Source organism: Plodia interpunctella, chromosome 16, assembly GCF_027563975.2.
Source record: "Plodia interpunctella isolate USDA-ARS_2022_Savannah chromosome 16, ilPloInte3.2, whole genome shotgun sequence".
Classification (NCBI taxonomy): domain Eukaryota; kingdom Metazoa; phylum Arthropoda; class Insecta; order Lepidoptera; family Pyralidae; genus Plodia; species Plodia interpunctella.
The window spans coordinates 9778852-9801575 of record NC_071309.1 but is presented as its reverse complement, the minus strand read 5'-3'; the positions used below and the strand labels follow the sequence as shown (position 1 = coordinate 9801575).

At 36.1% G+C, this 22724-nt stretch overlaps 1 protein-coding gene across 4 annotated transcripts in view; it reads right to left on the bottom strand.

The window, feature by feature from the left end:
- Positions 1 to 22724, bottom strand: part of LOC128676565 (POU domain, class 2, transcription factor 3L-like) — a 184928-nt gene that overhangs the window by 157104 nt on the left and 5100 nt on the right. Inside the window, exon 3 of one of the 4 annotated variants that reach the window (XM_064436477.1) lies at positions 3600 to 3690. The exons of the other annotated variants lie outside the window; for them this stretch is intronic. The gene's annotated coding sequence lies outside the window, so the exon portion shown is untranslated. The remainder of the gene's footprint in view (positions 1 to 3599; positions 3691 to 22724) is intronic. 4 annotated transcript variants of the gene reach the window in all.

The window sequence follows — 22724 nt, the reverse complement described above, 5'->3', positions numbered from 1 at the left end:
TTATCGCTGAGGGTAGATAGAGAAAAAACTGCAATAACGCCGCGTCATAACAAAGACTACCGGCCGATAATACTATGATTAATACTGGACGTTATCTGTGGAGTGCAGGCGAGTTCAGGCTACCCTCCTCCTTACACCACCTCGCACGCTCCAAAAGGAAATTCCAACTTTATTTTGTTACGATAAGGTCGAGAATGTATCGGGGCGAGTGGAGGAGACTCTGTAAGGTATTCTGCTCTATAAGAGTTACGGATTTCGCATAATGCATATTATATTCGAGGAGGGTTGGAGGGGCACGCAGAGGAAGGGGAAGGGGGACGCGTGACCGCACGTCTTTTGCACGCGACAAGTTCTCGACATTTTTTTATTATTATTGCGCTTCGATGGAATTTCCGCCAGGGGTCGCCGGGGTCGTAATAGAATAGCGGGTCGCTCGTTTGGTTACGATTTTGAATATGATTTTTAAATCATATAATGGAGTGTACACGCCCTTTTAAAGTTATTTTAGGGGAATTTTCGCGGTTACTTTGCTTCCTTTCAGCGACTAGACTTAGTTATTGTTTTAGAATTGAAATTATTTCGATGTTTCTTTTGAAAAGTGTTTATCCCGTAATATATTTATATTACATATTTTGTTATTATTACATTTAGACATACGAATATTATATTATTAACGACGAATTGGTCTTTGTTACCTACTCTTATAAGTTCATACACACTGGGAGCTCACGCAAATGTCTTCGATATCTAATATTTTTATTATGTAGCTTGGTGTCTATTAGTAACTTTATTTAATTATAATATTCAGATAGCAAAAGACTGAAACAAAAATTACAAATTCAAACATACGTCAGGGACGATCGTTTCCTCAGAGTTTGCCTCCTCTTCCCCCTTCCTCAGCAGGGGGATCGTAGGGGGCAACCCTTTCCCTGGCACATCATCCATCACCGGGAGAAATGTATTTTAATCCACTGCCCACGCTTCATGAAACGTGAAAAATGATCCCGAAGGAGCCCCCGGGAACAGGGATGGTCTTTTTAGAAACGCGCATTTTACTATCGTTTAGTCGGATGATTGATAGTGGTTAGAGAATCTTTTTGAACCATGTATGGCGAGACACGACTCGGTGAGATTTTGGTAAAAAGTGAAATAAAATGTAATATGACGAACTTACGGGAATTGTACGAAAATAAATAATTAATTTCTTTTTCATTTCAGGATACACTATTTTCATCAGGAATGAATTGTTTGAAAACATAATGTTATGATTATTATTATTTCACATGCAAGTTTTTATTTTTCTTTATCTCCTTCCTTGCGACATGGTCTTAAACTATAGAAATGTTGAATCTCTCTAGAGACAAAAAGCTCATTAGCCATGCAGACGGCTCTCCGACGTGACGCAGCCCTCGACTTTAATAGTTGTGTGGCCCTCTCTGATGGCTCCGCGCCCCGACTGTGATCGTCGTTCCCGCAGGAACCCACACCATTTATCATACACAAATTGTCGCGTAAAGGGGCGTACTTAGACTGAGAGCTATTATACGAAAACTAAATAAATATATATCTATGTCTGAAAATATATCTTATAATTTCAGACAGAGATTAGAGATTATGACTAACAAATAAATAATCATAAAGTAACAAGTTGGAAGCATTCATTACATGTTAATTTAAGTCATGCCTTAGTTTGTAGTTTTGTAATTTTTTACTGGCAAATTAGAAACATACGAAACCATACTAATGCATCCTCAATAAATAAACAGGAAATCAAATTTTGCAGAGCTATTAACATTGCTTAATATGGATTATTAAGTCGATGAATATGAAATACATCCTTCAGGGCCTTTTTTTTCATCAATTTATACAATAACGACCACACTCTTGAGAAGAACGCCAATACCTATTAAAAGTAATAAAATTTTAACATTGTTTGATTAATGATGTCAGATTAACCAGTAAGACACGCAATGCTGTTCTCTCACGCAAATGTATTTACTCAGCGTGATATTTTGCAACGGGAAACCTCAGTTTTTGAACTGCTTAACATTTTAATTTTTACGTTATCAATTTATTTCAAGTGCTATTGCAAAATAAGGTCCAAGCTCTCAGACTATACTGAAATTGACCAGTCACCATGCTTCTGCAAAATGCGTCGGAAAATACATTCGCGATATCTGCGTAAAGACGGGTAGAAATGAGTAAAGATGCGTTGACTGGAACTAAGTTCATGAAAGCCCCATGCCCGGGAAGCTTATGATAAATTACGTTTTTTGATGCCAACATTCTGTTGGTTGATGCCGCAAAAAAGTGACTGATTTTGTGGCTTTTGAGGTCATTTTAACAAATTCATAAAACGATTGCCGTGAACTGATATCATGTGTATCATTTAAATTACGGTTGTTACAGTACATACAAACATCTGGAATATGAACACCTGATTTCAAAATCTATTTAATGAATATCAATCAATATCAATAGTGTGAGGCAGGAAAGAACTAGTCATAAATAAATGAATAGAACCATCACTTAGTAGTTCTGGCGTCCGCACTCGTGTTGACATACGCCTGGAAGGTCAATAAAGACGTTTTTTCCCGTCAAACACGCTGGGCAAACAGGAGAGCATCAAAGGTTTTTTGCCATATTTGCCTTCACTTACAGCTTATTTGTCTGAAATGTTTTGCGTGGCTCGGGTTGCTTTTCCTGAAGAATGTATCCTTAATGCATGTAAGAAAGTGAATGTATTTACATTCACTATTGAGCTAGAAATTGATAGAGATTATTTAATCTCTATCAATTTCTAGCTCAATAATTTCAATCAAACTTTCCACATCTAAATTCGTTTATAAATTCTTCTCAATCAAGTCATAATCACTCAAACAAATAGAGATAACTAAATTTAATACGATCATTTAATTGTATTACATATAATAATTTATTTTTAGGAATTGAGTGTAATCCTGTAACGCAGTAACGAGCTAGAAACATATAAAGAAACATAACCCTGGGCAAAAAATGCTATCCAATAATAATTATTAAAAATAAACTTTTGTGCTATCATAGTAATAATATGAATATAGTATTAGTAGGGCGAGCACCCACCGGACGTATAATTTCCTACGTCGCGCGATACCGTCCACATCGTGGTGGACAGACACCGTTGTTTGACAAACAGCATTTGCAGGGAATAACACATTGTAAGTAGATGTTTCTCTACTTATAGTAGAGAAACTATAAATAAAATCTAGAAATACTAAAATAGTCTGCTCGCAGTGCAACAAGTCACCAAGAAAAAAATTACAATTTGTTGCTATATAAATGTCTCGTTACTGACAATTGGACTTATGAAAACTATGATTCGGGAACTCTACATCCAGGCTTCTATGGTAAATCGATATAAAGATTTTACTGCATATATATATATAAACTGAATAACTTATTGTTAATACTAAAGTGACGGATACACAAAACGCGTTATAACAAGGCGGACATGGAACCTCCTCGTTCTCTGTCGGCCAAAGCTGTCACGATCCACGCCCCGATGTCATTGAAACCCGATCATCTATTAGCTGATTGTCAATTGTCTGTATTATATTTACCTATCCGCGCCTCGGCACGCCCCTGAAGGTAACGACATCCGACGTCGATGTCATATTGTGATATTGCGCCAATCAATGGTGTTTCCTCACCCTGTAATATTACAATTAAATTGACTATTGTTATTTCTTGTCCATTTAGCCACGTGTCACTGTCTTCCATTTACTAAGTCCATTTTTTTTTCTCGTGATGAAAGACGATGGGCCAGTCGTATGCGTATAAGGTAGCGGCAGAACTGGTTCACAAAGATTCAGACTTAGGCGATCGACTGTTAAGAGGAAACAGACAGCCTATCAAATTGACAGCTATCAGTAATTTCTATTTTAAGTGTAGTGCATTCGATGGCTAGTATCTGAACATCAGAAGTGGAGACATAAGTATTATATATATTATATATATAATATATTGGGGACTAATAGCCCCACTATTTTATAATGCAGTGATTCAGGAGTATTTGAAAATCCTGCTAGACCCATTCGTGGAAATTAGCAGTGGAACCTACGGTCCGGGAACGTAATTTTCACAAAATAGAATCACGCAAATTCTAGTGTTGTTTACTTACAAGTATTATTAGAATTCCATTTTTGAATGTGTTGTAAAAAATATTTTTTCTGAACCCACGTGTACACAATATCACGTGACACTATTATAGAGCAAAAAACACGTCACATCGTTCAGTCGCGTGCGTATAACTAAAAAAACATTTGCAACCAAAAAAGGGTTGTAAAAGGGTTGCATCTTTGAGGGTGCGAATAGCAACCCTATTTTCACGGCAAGGTCCAAAGTCCCTTTCATATCTCACCCTTTGCATACGCTCCAATAAAAAACGGCGGCGCGTGCATGCGCGTTCGGATTTTAAACTGATTTGAATATAGAATTTACATGTAGACAAGGACGCTTGTGATTGGCTCAGATATGCGTACGGGCTTGCGCAATGAGAACCTCTAGCGTTTTTTAAATCGCTGTGTTTTGATTCGCTTACACAAACAAACCAGTTTAATGTGACATAACTAACGTCATTTTAATGTGTGCTTTATGATTGAATAGGGATGTACTTTTAACACAGCAAGATTTGTTTGAAGATTTCATTCGATCCAGATTTGTCGGCATGAAAATTTTGATTTACAAAACCATATCTTACAAATTTTGTCTCCTGCGTTTCGATTGCGTTGCGTTTCGAATTGCGTTGCAATTCAGCTAAGTGAACCAAACTATAGAAATATTGCCCAAAAAATTTATTTTAAAAAACGATCTTTTTATTCCCCGACCTAAACATTTCATTAGTACATGAATCGATGCTGCCCGCAGCAAACACAAGCTCATTTACAAAGTTTCCTCGGCCTCATTAGGAGCCTTTGTAACAATAAGGGGGCCGGTCGTCATTATCGAATTGTTTAAAATAACGAGGGATCGCATCGTAGAGACACAATAGTTAGTTGACCAGTGAGCGTTCACATTTTGTGGACGTATTACTTATTTATCTAACCATGTAATTTCATAGTACTTAGTTCTGGCAAAAAGATTCCAACTCATAAATTTTGGAATACAATCCTTAGGTTTCTCGTGCGCTAAATTTCGTCGGAATCTGTCCATAAGATTTGGATTGAGAAACAAACATTTATTAACGTATATAATTAGTATTTCGCTTTGGAGCGAAATTGAAATTGTGCAATAAATTCAATAACAATAAATAGTTTTGTTAAACTTTTGTTTGCTCATAAATAAAATGAAATATCCCTTAATCCTAGTGGATCATCCAAGATGCAAGCTAGATACCCTTCGGCTACACGACTATGTACGTACACGTCATTACAAGTTTACACGGTCGACGGCTCGCAAAAAACGCTCCATTTGGTAATTAAATTGTACCTCCAGGCGATGTGGGGAACGGGGGTGGGGTAGGGGAACTTGAACATCAAACAAAAGACCCGCTGAAATTCTTAAACGACCCCGGGCAGCACACTTGACAAGATACACATATTGGACGTATTGAATCGATGGGAGTCAATATTTAAGAAAGAAAATTTGATTCAGGGTGGAATAGAATTGTTTTGTATTTATCAGACAAAGTATTGAAGATGGAAAAGTAAAATACAGAACAGATGTAACAGTACCAAAATGTATTGTAACACAAAGGTGTATATTTCAAAAACATGTTGAAACACATTGCCAAAGAAGGACATTGTGTCTCGTTAAAGAAGATTAAAAGTTCGGGACTTAGGCAATCGTTTGTAAGCGAGAAAACAATTGTATTCCTCGATTCAATAGACCACTCAGTGAATTACTAATACTTGCATTGTCGCAGCCAGATACAAGAGGGACGCGCAGTCAATGCAGGGGGAGAGGGGAGTGGTACATCGCTGCACTTTCTGATAACATGAGTTGGATTTTCTTCCTATAATCCTATAAAAACAATATATAAAAAATCTTCCAGATATATTGTTTTTATAGGATTATAGGATTTTTTATTGGAAGACTAAGATATAAAAAAATCAATAAATTTTAATGGCAAAAATGTTGTGGAAGTGTATTTTGGAAAGTATATTATTTTGAATGTAGAGGTATGCATTCAGAGACGTGACCGCTGGTCCAAAAGCTGATAGTAACTCTGCGTGTTATGGAAAGAGCTATGTTTGGGATCTCAACGAAGCGTGGGACATCCACAGGCTAGATGGCGCAATAACTTGCGAAATATAGGAGCGCTGGACTGCAACCGGCACCGTCGTTGCCCTGTGCATATACTACTAGAAATATTAAGTTTTAACCTACAGAGTCATTACCAGCTAAAGGGTTTTTAAACTAGAGCCAATTTAACAGAATTCATCAAATTAACAAAGCCACCGTAGAAATTTGCAGCACACTAATCATGCCACGCACGTTCTTACAAAGTTTCTCACACATTTGCCGAACGGAATAACACGTTACATACATGACTTCACCGGCTAATGGTCGTCAACCGAGAACGGATAGCCTCAAATTAATACTTAAATGCTATTACCACAAAGCCAAAGGATATGAAGCAAAATCGTAGCCATTTACAACCACAAACATCCACCTTATTTCGTAGTATTAAAGTCTATAATAGACGAATAACATAATAGAGCTTGGTATTACCGCTAATGAGGAGAAAGTAAGCGATGGGGTGTTTCGTAAAGTAAAAAAAGGTAAAAACTGCAAAATTAGCGCACGAAAGGTCAAAGGAAAGTGTAAAGTAAGTCAATGTACCGTACGCAGGTATATTTGCCCTCCAATGTCATTTTTTATGAGGAACAACTTAAACATTTATGTCATTTTTGAAATGACCTTTGGAATTTCACTAAATTAATCTTCCATTTTTTGTAAGAGCAAAATTGACTTCCAAATGTGAAAAAGAAAAATGACAACAGAACTTTCAATGAACACAGTTATAATGATAAATACTAATAGATTTCATGAACCACTCATGAATATCTCACTATGCAAATCATTTTGATTACACAATTATTATACACATTCAGTCAGCTAAAAAAAAATTGTAAGAACAATTTTGCTAATAAAAGAATAAGTAATCAGTAAATCTAACACTGACTTTATATTTGTCAACGTCGAGCTTTATATTTGTCAACATGACGTGGGACTTAATGATATATTTATATACAATGATCGACTAAGAAGTGCATAGGTAATAGAATAAAAACACGTTATTAAACAAACAATAAGATAATTAAAATCTAAATATGGAATACCTATTAATAAAAAATAGCGTGTTCATTAAATGGTCACTTGTAGCTGAGCCGCAGGCCGTGGCATCAATTTATAGCCACGACTGTATTGTTTTGTCAGCTATTTGCCTAGATAATTGCTTAATCGATTTCATCTATTTGAATGTCTATCGATTAATTAATCTTTTATAATTAAGTTGATTGGAATATTTTCCCAGTAATATCGACGGAAAGAATATTTTAGTTATGATTGTAACTAATATAAATGTTGCTGTTTCCGATACTTATGTGTTAAGTTGACACAAGACACAAAGAAATTATAAAGTCACATTAATTAATTGAAATTGAATAAACATTTGAGAAATTTTAATTCATTTCATTCAGGATCAAGCAAGGGTCAATATATTCTTCTGTTCTCGCAAAAATAATTGAATCAGCTGACCGAACTTAGCATAAAAATTAATATCAATATTCCCAACACGTCCCATGAACACAAAATGCTAAAATGATCATCCAAAACCGAGAGCCTTCCGTATTTTCTCACGAAGCTCGCATAATGAGTTGAAAAATTTGCTTGCGCGATCAATTTGCCTCCATTACCCTGGGTCAGAGTTCGCCTGCCGATCCTAATATCTCCAATTTTTAACACGCAGCAGACACTCTAAATCGAAATGTAATTTCAAGCATTAAAGATCAAACTCCTTTGAATGAGTTTATTAGCCAAATCTCCCATGAATTTTCATGAGAATGAAATTTGGACTGTAATTAAAGTGGAGGAAGGCTGATTGTGGTTTGTGTCGGCGATTTCTTTGATGGCTGGAGTGTAGCGAGTGAATTTGGCGGCTTCTATCAGTATGCTAATTTAGCCAATTGGGAGATGTCGGAGACGCCATCACATCTTCACATCTCGCCGCGTTTGCATGCTACTTTATATTAAAAAAGGTTACTAGCGCAGCAGCAATGTAGACAATAACGCTTATCTGCTTCAAAAAGTAATACATGAGTACTGTTTGCATTTCTTCTTCTAAAGCAAATCGCATCAGCAGATGTTAGTAAATTTAGTCTTCTGGGTAAAGTTTTATTTATACGTATGAATTTAGAAAATCATGTAAACTCTAGTAAATGGTTTACCAATGGCACTTATTTCGTCAATCAGAGTAAGAACCTATAAAGAGAACTTATGAATTAAATATATTTGTCGCAATCATGGAGATCTACAAATCCAATGCAAAACGGAGAAAGCTGATTATCATACATTCCATTCTAAGCGAGGTTTTTGTCGCACCAAAACTAGTCCGTCCAAAAGGGAATGCTAACTTTTGTCTTGTTGCATTCCTGCTGCAGTCCCGTTAAATTTGAATTCGCGTTCGTATAGCATGGCATTCGCATGCGCGTTGTCGTAGACTGATGGATGACAGTTGACGGCGGCGCCACAAAGAGTCAGGGCTGCTCAACCGCGGGGTGATATCAGCATTAACTAGACAAGATAGTTACATAACGTGAGCTTTCCAAAATACTTCATAGTTAATGTTTGGTAAATTTTCACACCCGACCTTCATAAATTCAATAGCAAGCCGTTCTAAATAGTCAAGTACATAGAAACTTTTTCCGGTCCACTATTTCAAAGCGTTGCTGACAAGCTCACAGTCTCAAATTACGCCCCTACAAAAAAGTGCCACTTTCTAAGTTAACCATGAAAGAAAAATTAACATGTACCTACATGGCTCCTTATCTTGGTTTATGGTGATAATTATTGAAACAGGAGCAGTCGTAAAGCAGCGGCTCTATTTGATGAATGTGAAACTCATTGCTCATACTTTTTGTAGCCGACGCTGATCAAGACTTATATTTAGTTACCAAGAAATTAATTAGTGCACTGGACGAGGAACATTATCTCCGTATTTATACGGTATTTCAAAGCTCGTTGCTTTGAAATGCCATATAAATACGCTGTGCTATATAAATACGCTAAATTAAGCTGTGCTAAATATAGCTAAGCTAAACTCTTTGATTGACTGCACTATTTCGTGATATTGCCCGTCGAATCTTTGTATTTTCAACGTAGTTTTTAAACAAGGTTGAAAATCTACTTATGATAAATTAAAAATACGTTTCAATCAAAAGGCAATGGACAATGTCAAGAAAGATATCCAACTATGGAGGTAGATGAATATAGGAGAGAGGAAAACAAAATATATAGATTGGAATGTGTAAGGGTACGAATAACGAAGGAAAATACGTAAATTTTGAAAGAAATGAAAATCATAGGATTATGGAAGCAGTGCGTGAAAAAGCTGAGCATAAATAGTTTAGTCGAAATTATTTAAAAAGTATCTTGAAAGAAGCACGGGACAACAATTGACAAGCCCTGATGTTGCGACGGGCTCATTAGGCATTCGTGATACGCGGACGTCAGGCGCGGGGTGGACACAAGCGCGGCTAGGAGGGGGGGAGAGGGGAATTGTGGTAGCACAAAGAAAGCCGCCGGTCACCGCAGCCGCAACTATGAAGAAACCATACGCTAATAATTTAATAATACTTTATATGTGTGGAAAATAAAAGATTTATTACATGGAGATTTAAATTTCAAAAACGCTAGGAATACTTTAATTGCTTCATAAAACACGTGCGATACGTATGCTAATACTTTAATAATACATACATAATAACTAAAAAATTACTCGGCCGATTTTGATGACAGACAGACAGACGAAACCTTCAGGACTACTATTTATTATGGTTTTAACCGAGTGACGTCGGGGTGGGTCGCTAGTATTCTGATAAAGAGCTGATCGATAATCAAAGAACCTAGTTGTCACCTAGCTCATTCAGTAGACCAACACTTATAATATTTGCCACTAGATGTAGGGGGGTAGCCGCAAAAGTTTTGTCAGATGCCTTTAAACGATTTGAATAAATAATAAATAATACAAATAAATATATTAGGACAAATTACACAGATTCACCTAGCCCCAAAGTAAGTTCTAGACTTGTGTTATGAAATACTAACTCAACGATACTATATTTTATACCATATACATATATAGATAAACATCCAAGACCCGGGCCAATCAGAAAAAGATCATTTTCCATCATGACCCGACCGGGGATCGAACCCGGGACCTCTTGGTTCAGAGGCAAGCACTTTACCACTGCGCCACCGAGGTCGTCAATAAAATCTGACACCAGTGTTAGCAATTACATACTCGAAATGAAAGAAAATGGGGTTTCTAAAACAGATGCTCAAAATCAAATAATACAGCATCTAGGAATTCTGTTGGTTTTGATTCATTTGGTTTTTTAATAATTTCATTTACTTTCATCATCACCAGCCAGTAGCAGTCCACTGCGCATCCAGTCGTACCCTGTAACCGTCATTTAATTTAGATAGACGTTACTCGCTAAATCTAATATCATAAATCGTAAGATGATTTAGTTACACTACACACGTTAACATATGTTTGATATGTGACGAGTATACAACAAGGCACTAATTTCACTGGACGAGTTCAATGTACGATGTTTCCGAAGTACATGAAAAAGTTCTGAAGCATTATATTATTGACACCTACAGAATATATTTGCACTGTTGTGAACATAAATAAATAAATATACATCATAATATGTAAAACCAACGTGTTTACGTTGGGTAAAACCTAGTAGAAACAAAAGCCAGTTTGAAATAAAAGTAGAAACGTGCATGTTTCGCGGCGTTTAATAAACTATAATTGCGTTTAATACTAATTAAACTGTAGTTTATGCGATCGCACGGCACACACGCACGCACCGGTCGACGGAGATAAAGTGGGAATATGCTACTGGACTGTAAATATCAACAATTACCGGCCCATCCCGGCTTCGGTTAAACCATAATGGATTATACACCTAAACTTTCCTCAGGAATCACACTATCTATGTAAAAAACCCGCATCAAAATCCGTTCAGTAGTTTCAAAGATAGTATACATAGGGAGAGAGCGACAGCATGAACCGACTTTTTTTTGTAATATGTAGTGATATAATTAATTTGTCAAAATTAGTGAGACTATACTTATTACTAGCCCGCGACTTCGTTCGCGTGGCCGAACAATTTTTGGTACCTAAAGAGTCAAAATTATTAGAGAAATTTCACTGTACATACAAAGCGTAACGATATCTATACAGAAAGATGCTGATACGACTGAAATATATATTTCCTATAGTTTAGCTGGGACATTATGACTCTTCTTTAGGTGTTCTAATTTTCATTTCTATATTTCAGTTTAGCTGTACCATCATGTGTCTACATCAGGTGTTTCAGATTTTCAATTTTTATACCTCAAGAGAAAATGCTCATCAGGCTGAACAACTTTTGTTAAGGCGTAATTTCTATATTTCCTATAGTTTAGCTGTACCATCATTGTTCTCCATCAGGTGTTCCAGTTTTCAAAATCATTTATACCCTATATTGTGTCCAGGCTTAATAGCTATATAACAAAAAGTTTCATTAAAATCCATCCAGTGGTTCCGAAGATTAGCATGTACAAACAGACAAACAGACAGACAGAGTTTTTTTTCAAATTCTTTCTCTGTTGCTATGACTCTAACGCCTAATTTTGTTTTTAAGTAAATATATTTAATGTACAGGAATTTTTTTTCTACTGTTTTATTATATGTATTGATTATTATTTCGTTTATTTATTCTGATTTCAGCAGAGTAAGAGCCAATTAAAGAACATTACATGCTATTTATTCTGACCGTATTGTGACTATTGTAACATTCTGAAGCTATTTTTCTTAAAATTGGCGTTGTAATTGGTTAATAATAAAGTATTTACATCAGTGGTCTCATCTATACGACGTCACTGCTGGATAACAGTCACAATTATAATTGATGCAAATAAACTTATAATTATTAGGTAATAAAGTTTAATTCACTTGATTCTAATTGTTCCAGACCACTGAGAGATAAATAATAAATATCAGTTTGCAGATTCGAAGTTAAGCTTCTTGTGATTATTATATCACAGTACAATTCCCATGATTGACGTTAAAAACTGCTTTGTGTATACGTTAAAAACGTGTGGCCGAACTTAACGAGTTTATCAATTGGTCAGCAGGGGGCGCTGGCCGCCCGCCGGGCCATCACCACTTGTGATGGAAATATGCTATCTCTTCACCCTACCAAAATATTGGAATGATGGAAACGTATCGCTCGAAAAAACAGAAAACGTTTTTCGGAAAGAATTCGATAAAACAAAGAAAATAGTCCAATAAAATAACCGCGAACCTACTCAAGATTTTTTTAAAACCGAAGTGAGACATTGATCTTACTATTCATACGGGACTTCTTACTTGTGTAAGGTTATAGTCGATTTAATAAATGAGTATTCCTGTATTAGTTAAAATTACATGCTTAAAATTGATTTACTTCCCAGTTACTTAATAATTACTAAGTTTACAACAACCACGTTGCCGCAATTTCTTCCTAACTCTTATTGTTTATTTTGAGCTAAAATAGTTTCAAACGCATAGATGTGTAATTAGTAAGTCGTATGTAATTTAATGTCTACCTGATAATCGGCACGTTTTAAAGAATCGAGGTTCAGAAGCAGAGTGAATGAACGGGTCGAATGACTTTCTAACTACTCTATAAAGAAATATTATCACACTTCTGCAGATCCATCGAGAATTTTCAGCGACTGAAGTGTCGAGATTGATAGCGCCATTAATATTAAAGTAAGAAAAATCGAGATTCGGACAGTTTCATACGAGGGGGTGGGTGCGAGCGGCGCTTATTATTCTGCGCATAAAGTGGGGAATATTTTACCCGACGCCGACGTCGCCGGGGATTTTGTGGGAAAAAATTGATGCCGTCTTATCTCGCGTGTGCCGGTTTTTACTTGGTAAAGTCACGGCTGCACCGCGGGATTAGCTTCAATTCGCTTAGCTAGACACTAGCGGTACTCTACTTCCCGAAAACTTTGAGGTATGTCTACTTTTGTACATAATTTCTTTTCATATCATTTCTATTCACATCTGACTAAAATAAAGACGTTTTCAAATAAAACTGGTTGTTTTAGGTTTAACAAGGATACATCATCTATAGAAATATTTCATATTTATGTGAATTTATAAATCAGCGATGTAATTTATGTAAAATAAACAGAAAGTGGAGCTGTCAAGATTTAACTTGTATTCAAATAACATTTTAACCTTACGTGTACCTGTTGTTTTTGTTGTTTGAAAAGCATTAGCTGACTATAGCACAGCCCGTTTTGTGTCACATACCATATTATGAGATGTTTTATGTATGTGCTGGCTATCTGGTATCAGTGAAGACACTTCGTTGTCAGATCCGGGGTTAACTCGGGGAAGCAGGTACTAGCCCCTCTCCCCTCTCACTGGCTTTGTATTTTGATTTGATTATAATTTATTATTTTTCATATATGTTGCCATACAATTTTATTTTATTTAAACATTAAACCTGTGAAACATATTTTGAACGAAAATGAATGTTCAACTGTGTTAACAGCAAAAACAGAACCTCGCCAAACATTTCCACAAGATATTCATAGGGGCGGAAATAGTAAAAACAGAAGGAATCAATAATGAGGGCCACAAACAAACCCTGATCGGGCGAGGGGTCGTCAATACCGAGCACCCCATTTCAATGCATAGAATTTTCTTGAGAATAAATAAAATCGTAAACACTCAACGGCCCTCAGCACTAACTTTGTGGAGTGAATGTGTTGGTTACAGTTGGATACAGAAATGGCCAAACAAACCCATAAATATACAATGCCTTATTATAGTTTAATTAATATAGGTACTTATTTATAAGCTATGTGGATGACGATTCAGTGAATTTACTTTCATTCGAGGCCACAGACTTAAGTAAATATTTTCATTAAGAGTATTATTTTTTACAATGAACTCTTATTTATTTAATCACTGTTCACTGCAAAGCGCAATGATAAATATTGTCGGCGCAAAAAGGTAATTATTCAGTATTGAACAACAATTTTCATAATGCGCGGTTAGCCGCTTTCTCTCTCGCCTGCACCTTTGGCAAAGTGTAGACCTATGTTATTGAAATTATTAATGTGAACTCATGATATTGTTTGGAATTTTTTCTTGCAATCAAATCTAATCCAGAATTTTCTGAAATTATGAATTTGAATTAAGTATGAATTTGAATTTGGACGTTTGGTTTTAACCTATCCGTGCTTCAGTAGATTTTCTACTGAATTTCTACTGAAGCACGAATAGGTTAAAACCTGGAAATCAAACAGTAATGCTCAAATATTATGCTCAAATTTTCTCCGGATAAGAGCCAAGGTACACACACAAAAATTTTTAAAGCGAGAAAATCTAAGATGGTACTATGGATTGGCTAATTGTAAAGTAAGTCCAGCGCGGTTTTGGCGGAGATTCGAAATGATTCCGCTTGTCTGTAGAAGCTGATCTATTTATTGCATTACCATAGCGTACGAGCCGGCAGTCGTGATTAATATTTCAGCCGTGACTGGCGCATACGCCAGACGAGTCGACTTGCGAGAAAGTTCAACTTGAGGGTTTGTTCCGAAGTTCTTCACACAAACATATTGGATTTGTTGTATGTCCCACCTATTTCATAGAAGTTTCAAATTGAGAATAAAGTAAAATGCCTGACGTCTATTCTTTACTCCTTATTTCACCCACAAAACGAGAGTTTTTGCACGCATGACTTCCAGAGTCAAGGAAAAGTCGGAATTTTTATACAGCGAATGAAATGAATGTGAAAAATAACATCAAATGCACTTAGGAAACATTACCATCGGCTGACGCATGTTTTATTTAAATGGAAAAGCCGACACGAGCGGCTCCTGGGTACCACACAGACATTCCACTGGCTAGACACCGCATATGGTCTTTCTGTTTTGTCTGTGTCCCGAATTCACGGCGCGATCCGAACCATACATCTATTTGACGCATTATTAAAATAGAATGTCTTGTTAGGGTCGTGAAGGTAAAGTAAGTTTGGATTCTGTGCAAATACACCGGGGCGTATGGAATATCTCGTTTAAATGTATGTATGTCTGTGGAGGACACAGACAATCCATTAAAGCTGAAAAAACACTTGAAATTCAGCCACTCATGCAATAAACATGGCGGCGTTTTTGCCGCTTTTTCTCCGCAACTTTTTGCCAACTGATGATAAGCCGTAATGATCTGGCCAATGTTTTTATGTTTTAAATTAATATTTATCGTGTTTAAAGAAATGTTGTGGGTGGAACGTAAGGTTGAATGAACTTTGAAATCTTGGGCCATTCTAAAATATAGACATCATCTCTTCTCATTCTCTGGCTCAGCAATCTAGAATTTAATTTAATCTTTGATGTGACATGATGAATGAATTATATGAAATCCAACCAGAGGTGGGTTTCCCTTCCTGTCGCTAGTTGTTTAACCTCTATACGACACGGCGCTTTATTATTTTCATGTAATGCCGAAAATGTTTAGAATTCTTTTAATTATTTAATAATTTTGAAAAGATACAGTACGAGTATTTTAAAATGTAGTAGTCTTTTTGTTGAACTTCTAGAGTATAGTGGCACCTTTTGTATTAATGCAATGACGGCTATGATATAGCTCATATAAAGCCAGTTTCGCTATGTTGGAGACAAACGACAAAGCAGTAGAATAGTTTATGCGGTATTAAGATCATTTTAGTGTGTCTACAAGCCGTGGGCTCGTAACGCGGGTCATTACGACCGATGGACATAACATCCGATGGTGGTGTCGTGCCATTTTAATATCGTCACTAAACAAGGACTGTCGTTGTTTATGTTATTCGAAACGTGTAGAAAAAAGTGAAAAATTTCTCTGCCTTTCTTTCTTCGATTGGGGTTGAACACAATTTCTACATTTATTTTTATTCTAACACTAGCTGTTTACCACGCAAGGTAATTTCGATAGGTGAAATTAATTGGAAACAAATATTTAAAAGACAATTTTTATTTAGTAAGTACAATAAAATGATCATGTGCTATTCTACCGAAAAGCCTACACACAAGAAGGCACGTAACACGAGCTTGTTTACCACAGCAGTCGCACACATATTTTTATTTGAGCCTTACCAAATAAAGCCAGCGCCAAAAACTACCATATGGGTACTACTTCAGAATATAAAGAACAAGATTTGAAATTAAAACACTGGACGATATATAATAACGTGTCGATTTCATATGAATAAGCAGAGGCTTTCTCCGATATTTTATTGCTATGTTTTCAAATAAATACTACATTGTGAAATATTGACGATAATTATGTTTAATGGTAAGATAAGTCCCGCTGTACACTATTCCACAAATGGAAACAGCCAATGTCGACGCCCTATGGTAATAAAAAGAGATACATTATAAATCGCAAGGAATACTGTCCATGGCTATTACACCGGAATGCGAGGCGTGGACGAATGTTCTCAACCACAGCTTTATCTCTGCTAGTGTTCAAAAGCTGCACTATAGATCTTTCACAATTTCCGCAAGCGTTTGCGAAGATTGTGGCGCCATTGATGATGGCAAATATAAAGGTTGTGAACAAATGTACTTAAATCTTTTATTGTCTTTTTCACGGTCGCATAATACCGTGCAAAGATATAATTTCTGCTAGTACATAGTAACTGGGATATATTGGTCGTAATAACTTTATGCCTCGTGTTATTGGGACACGGTTCAATAAGTTTTTTTTAATAACCTCTTTGTTTTAAAGGTAATGGTTATGATATTTTATTATTTCTGTCTATCACATCATATATAATCACTCGGAAATAAAAGTTTCCGTTGTTCTTTTTCACATGAATAGTATAATATGCTCACCATATGTTTGAAATTTTGGGAATCATATCGAATTTCGGTTTAACATTTAATTTATATAAATCTACAAATTAATCTGATATAATTACAGAAAGAGAAAGAATAATTAAATTGATCTAATAAATAAATACGGGAAATAATTATAGATAGTAGGATTCTACAATTCAAAATCAGAATTGGTTCGTAGCGCGCCTCTAGTAGAAAACACCTTGTAAAAAGTATTTCGTTTCTTGTTTACAGAAAATATATAAAAAAATATGAGGTTCCACTGTGAAGGTAATTTATATACTACCCTACTAATATTTAGTATACAAAGTGGCGGTAGTTTATCATTTCGCTTGTCATCGAAGCGTAAAAGCTCGCTTGCTAATACCATGATGTATGAGTGATGTGGAGGGCGCGGTGAAAGGGTTGCGGTGTTGTTTTTGTTTTATATTATCTGTGGTGGATGATGGATTGAGGCTTTTGTCGCGGGACGTGGCGTTGTCTTCGTGTAACGCGAAAGTTTGTTTTCATCAGTTAGTTGCGCCCCGATGGTTCGCTCCCGTATTAATTTCAGGACAAGAAGTATGTGTTATTTCGGATAATGATGACATGTGTTCAGAATTTCACCGAAATCCATCCCGTGAGCGTCTGAAAGAATCGTTATACAGTGAACGGAATAGCTGCAATAAGTATTTATTCCACTTAGGATGATATACATCACTTATTGAAACTAAACTATTAATATGCATTGTATAACTAGCGCCCAAAAACCGAATCAAAATCTGTTGAGTATTTTTAAAGATTTAAGCACACATAAGGACAGATAGTGGGAAGTGCTAGTAATATTTACATCAACACCGAATAAGTAATCCATCTAATTCTAAGGTTACAAACATTTCTGAAAGGTAAAAAACTTTGAGAGTTTCAAGGAGTGTTACCTTGAAACTATCCAAGTATTTTAATTAATAAGAAAACTTTACACTTACCCCTTGATTATTCAGCACTTTATAATTTATTTACGAGTACAGTGGGTTGTGCCAGTTACTTGGCGCCATAAAAAACGTTCACGATTCTAATACATTTATAACATTTGCTTTATGGATGAATAAGAGTCGGGACAAAGCGACAAGACGCCATTCAGTCCATCCATCATTTATCTGTAGTACACCATAACCCTTTTACCGGCGCTTCTTCAGAAATAATGACGATTTATCGTATAGCATAATGGATAGCTGGTGCTCGAGACTGGCTCAAGGCCGGAAAACCGAAACATCGTCCTCGACATAGCGAACACTGTGAAAAGCAGGTTCTAGAAAAGGCTGAAAGTAAAATGCTTTCTGCCATTGCTTGTTAATTTTGATGCCATAGATTGATCATAAATACACGGGTTTCTGTATATGAAATTGTATATGTAATGCTTATTTCAAGAGTTTTAGGTTTATAAGTAGGTACCCCAATACCTACTTCAGGTTACATTATACCCAACCGACTTATCATGTTCCAAATTTAATCTGCGAATCTAAGATTTTGCGTCACACTACTCACATCTCAATCGTCACATTTATAATATTTTTTTCATATGAATTGTCAGATGGTCTGCCACTTGTGCAGTAACCGATACAACATAATAGCATTGTAAAGTGCATTAGGGATGGACGCGGTTTTAAGCTCGGCCCGTTCCAAGGAAAATATTTTTTTATATGCTACACCCTCGCTCGCCACGGTTATTATAGTCCAGGAGCTGGGGAAGCTTTTAACAATATTTTTATTAGTTTATTAAGACCAGCTAAATTTTCCATGATATAGACAAAATTAAAAACGCTACAGAGATATTTTTTATTAGTCTAAAGAAAACGGAACACTAAAACTGTTGGTCCACTAATGAATTTACACTAAACATTAATCCGTTACATAAATAAACAGAAAGTTGACTAAAATAAACCTTCTCTTCAAAATACTGTACATCTATAAACTAAATAATATACTTACATTGTATTTATTTGGCTACTAAACTTGGTTTATTAATTTAGCACAAACAATAAAACGACTAGGAAAAACACAATGCTTGGAGTAGCAACAAATTCGGTCAAATTGCATAGTCTCCGAAGGGCGGGGTGATGTGAAAATTTAAAGCATGTCCCATTCCAGGGGATAATCTATGCATTCTGATTATTCAGCTTATTGTCAAACAAATATCAACCCAAATACAGCTGGAAAAGGTTGTAAATTCCAATGTATTTAATTAAAAAGTAATCATTTACGTTATTACTTCTTTTCCAACAATTTAGCCGGCTTTGTGTCCGACTTTACACTACAGCGTGACGGATAGGCGGACATTGAGTATATTAACGCCATTATATGGTTCTCATAACATTGCGTTTATTTTTTATGAGACACGAGGATTAAATGTTACGAGAATAATGTAATAGAAATGTTTCTCACGCATTTTTTGTAAAAATTCGCAATACGACTGTACTTACTGGAAGGACCTTAGATGCATTGAGTCGTTGATTATTTTACATCGTTTCAGTGTATTGATGAGGAAAGAGAGCTCTGCATAGCGGATGCAATCGTGGCTGGCCTTCAATTATTACATTTTATTTTATTTAAAGCAGAGCAGAGACTCAAACGCATTTAAAAATAAATTAGACGTTCACGTGCACTTTTTCAAATTACAGAGTATTTCTCAAAATATAACAAACTACTGGCATTTTGGAATGACTACTGCTGGGAGGAAATGCCGTAAAAACCTAATTTAAACAGTGTTGGACTCTATAATGCCAGAGGGTTTGTGACTAGATATTCGTTTATGAAAAAAATTTTTGGTGTTTTTGTAGTAAAGATGTACATACACATTTTCCTTTACTATTTTCATGATTTAATGAATGTATTCTCTGCATCTAATCTTGTTTCCACAAGCGAAAAAGCGTCTCCCGAGAGACAAGTAATCCTCGATAAAAACGCACAGAGGAAGAATTTCCAGAATGTTAAATACAAAACAGAGGGCGATCCTTTATTCGTGATCGAGGCACCTTCGCAAATCCTCTTAGAAAACATTTCCAATTTAAAAAGAATTCCACCTCTTATCCTTCTGAGGGGCGAGCGTAAAAAATAAAAGGAAAAAGCGACACGCGTAGGTGGATAGCTATATGTAACATGGTTTTTCGCCCCCTCGACTCGATTTCTTACAGGTCGCTTCGTCCGCCGAAAAAGCATCTATTGAAACTCCACTCAGACCGTGTTAGCTATCTATTTAGTATAAAAAGGGTCGGGAATGTCTCGAGATCCTTTTTTATCCGGAGGTGGCCCCCCTCCACTCTCCGTCGCCCACCGCCCGGCCTGTATCAGCGACGATGTACTTAAATAAAATACTACAAATACACATTCATATTTACTTACTGGACGATTAGTATGAAATTTGTCTCAAATTGTAACCAAGTTTTCTAAGTTATATTTAAACACATTGACTAAGCGCAATACAGAGCAAATACAAAATCAAAGTATTTTTTTCCAATCACAAGTAAAGTTTTGAAATATTTTTTGTTTCTCTATCATGAGAAACTTGATGCAATTTTGAAACAAACAACACACTATAGACTTCGTTCTTACGACATGAAGTAGAAGATAGAGTTCGTGGAAAACAACCCACTAGACTAAAGAAAAAAGAAATCGAACCTAATATAGGGTATGTACTATTTAGGGCAGGGATAAGTAACAAGATAGGGACATGAATATCATATTGATAGAAATGTAACATTTTACATGGTCAAACAAATCAAATAACTGGAAAGAAGGTCGCCCGAGGACAAATCAAATATTTAAAGGGGCGGCGGAATTTGATTCCTGTTTCATTCCAGCCTGCCCGCAATTGGATCACACGAGCGGTTGCAGCCCTTACAGTCTCCCCAGTCTTCATTCATGTTATTTCACTAAAATCAACTCAACGCAAATTCGATTTTATAGCCCTAAGTAAACCCAAATTTATATCAATCTTTGGAGACATTTTTATCCAGGATTCGGAGAGAAATCGCGCAATCAACCATGATCAACTTCCTTTTTTATGTAATTCCATCAAACATTCTTCAGCTAACCACTATATTTGAAATCTTATAAAATTAAAGTGTAATTTTCAGGGAGGAAATTCTGGAAAGTTTTAGTACTTATCAACAGAATAATAAGTTTTAGGTTTCTTATTTAAACATGAGCATTTTCTTTGCCCAATGTCAACAGGGTCGGATAAAACCAAACTACAGCTATATTTAATACACCTGCGACGAGGGATCGGCTGGTCCACGTCAATCCTCCAAAAAATAATAGGCATTAGAGCGCAATCCACAATCCACATAACGTCGCCGCGCCTGGGGAGCGGTTAACCCACGTACACGACGCGCGACGCGACGGCTGGTTAGTGCTGGGATGCTCTGCTCTCTGAAGGTGATCAAACTACCTTGCGGGAAAACTACTGTACAGATCGACAGCGACATCAGGTGAGGGAATCGATCATGTCCAATAAATTTGACAAAAAGTGGTTATGTAAAAATTGCTTTTGTAAACTTCGTCTACCTATACTAGTTTCCACTGACCTAATGTAAGGTCTAATGTCAAGGTTCAAAATTGTGATTCTATCATTTATCTTCAGGTTATGTATAGTAGGAATTACACAGCTACTTTTATGTCATGTATTGGATTCAAAGTACGATCAAATTCTTGATTTTATAGATCCTTTTTTGATGGTATTACTAGTAAAACTATCTAATTGCCATAAACGTTATCGATAATATTATATCTAGGATGAAAAGTGCAATTCTGGCTCAAACACAAAATATCAAACACAAAACTACCCTAAAGTCTCATTCCCAACACTAACCGACTTTCACAAAGAAAATAGCAATCAAAATTTGATTTACCGCCTCCCGCGGCCGTACATCAAACCTTCTCTAATCCGCGGAGCGAGAAGGCCAGAAGGCCTGAAATCTAAAGGGATCGCTTGCCAATTGAAAGTACTTGAAAGCTTTTAATATTTATAGGTTAGATACGCGATTCGTGAATAATATACGAAGGTGGGTTCAAGTACGGGCAGTATGAATATGAAGTTGATGAGCTATGTACTTGAAGGAATTTTATAATGCAGAATAGCGACGTAACATTGAATTTTTAATGTTTCTCATCAGGAATGGTCGTTGTGCCAATCTAACATATATTGCTTCTTTCTTATAAAAATTGCTTACCTACTGCCTAAGCCAAAGCTGGAATTTTGGTTTCTTTTGGCTAGCAACAAAAATTGAAACATGTAACTTTGCGAACCTTCGCAAAATATGTATTAGTGAAGGATATGAGCGACAGCCTTCTCAATATTTAGTGGCATACAAAACCAACGCGGTCCAGAATTAACTGGACAAAAATTACTTTTTGGCCGCAGATTTAAATCAGGTGGATAAATGTAGACCTTTTCAAAAAGATGGGTCGTTTGCCTCTTCTTTCTGTCTCTGGCCTGGACTTTTCGATCAGGCCAAACTCGAAAATATTCCATTCCAATATGAAAGAAATCACGGAATGTTAAGTTTATTTCTTCTGAACCGAAGCGAGAAGTAACCACAGTCATT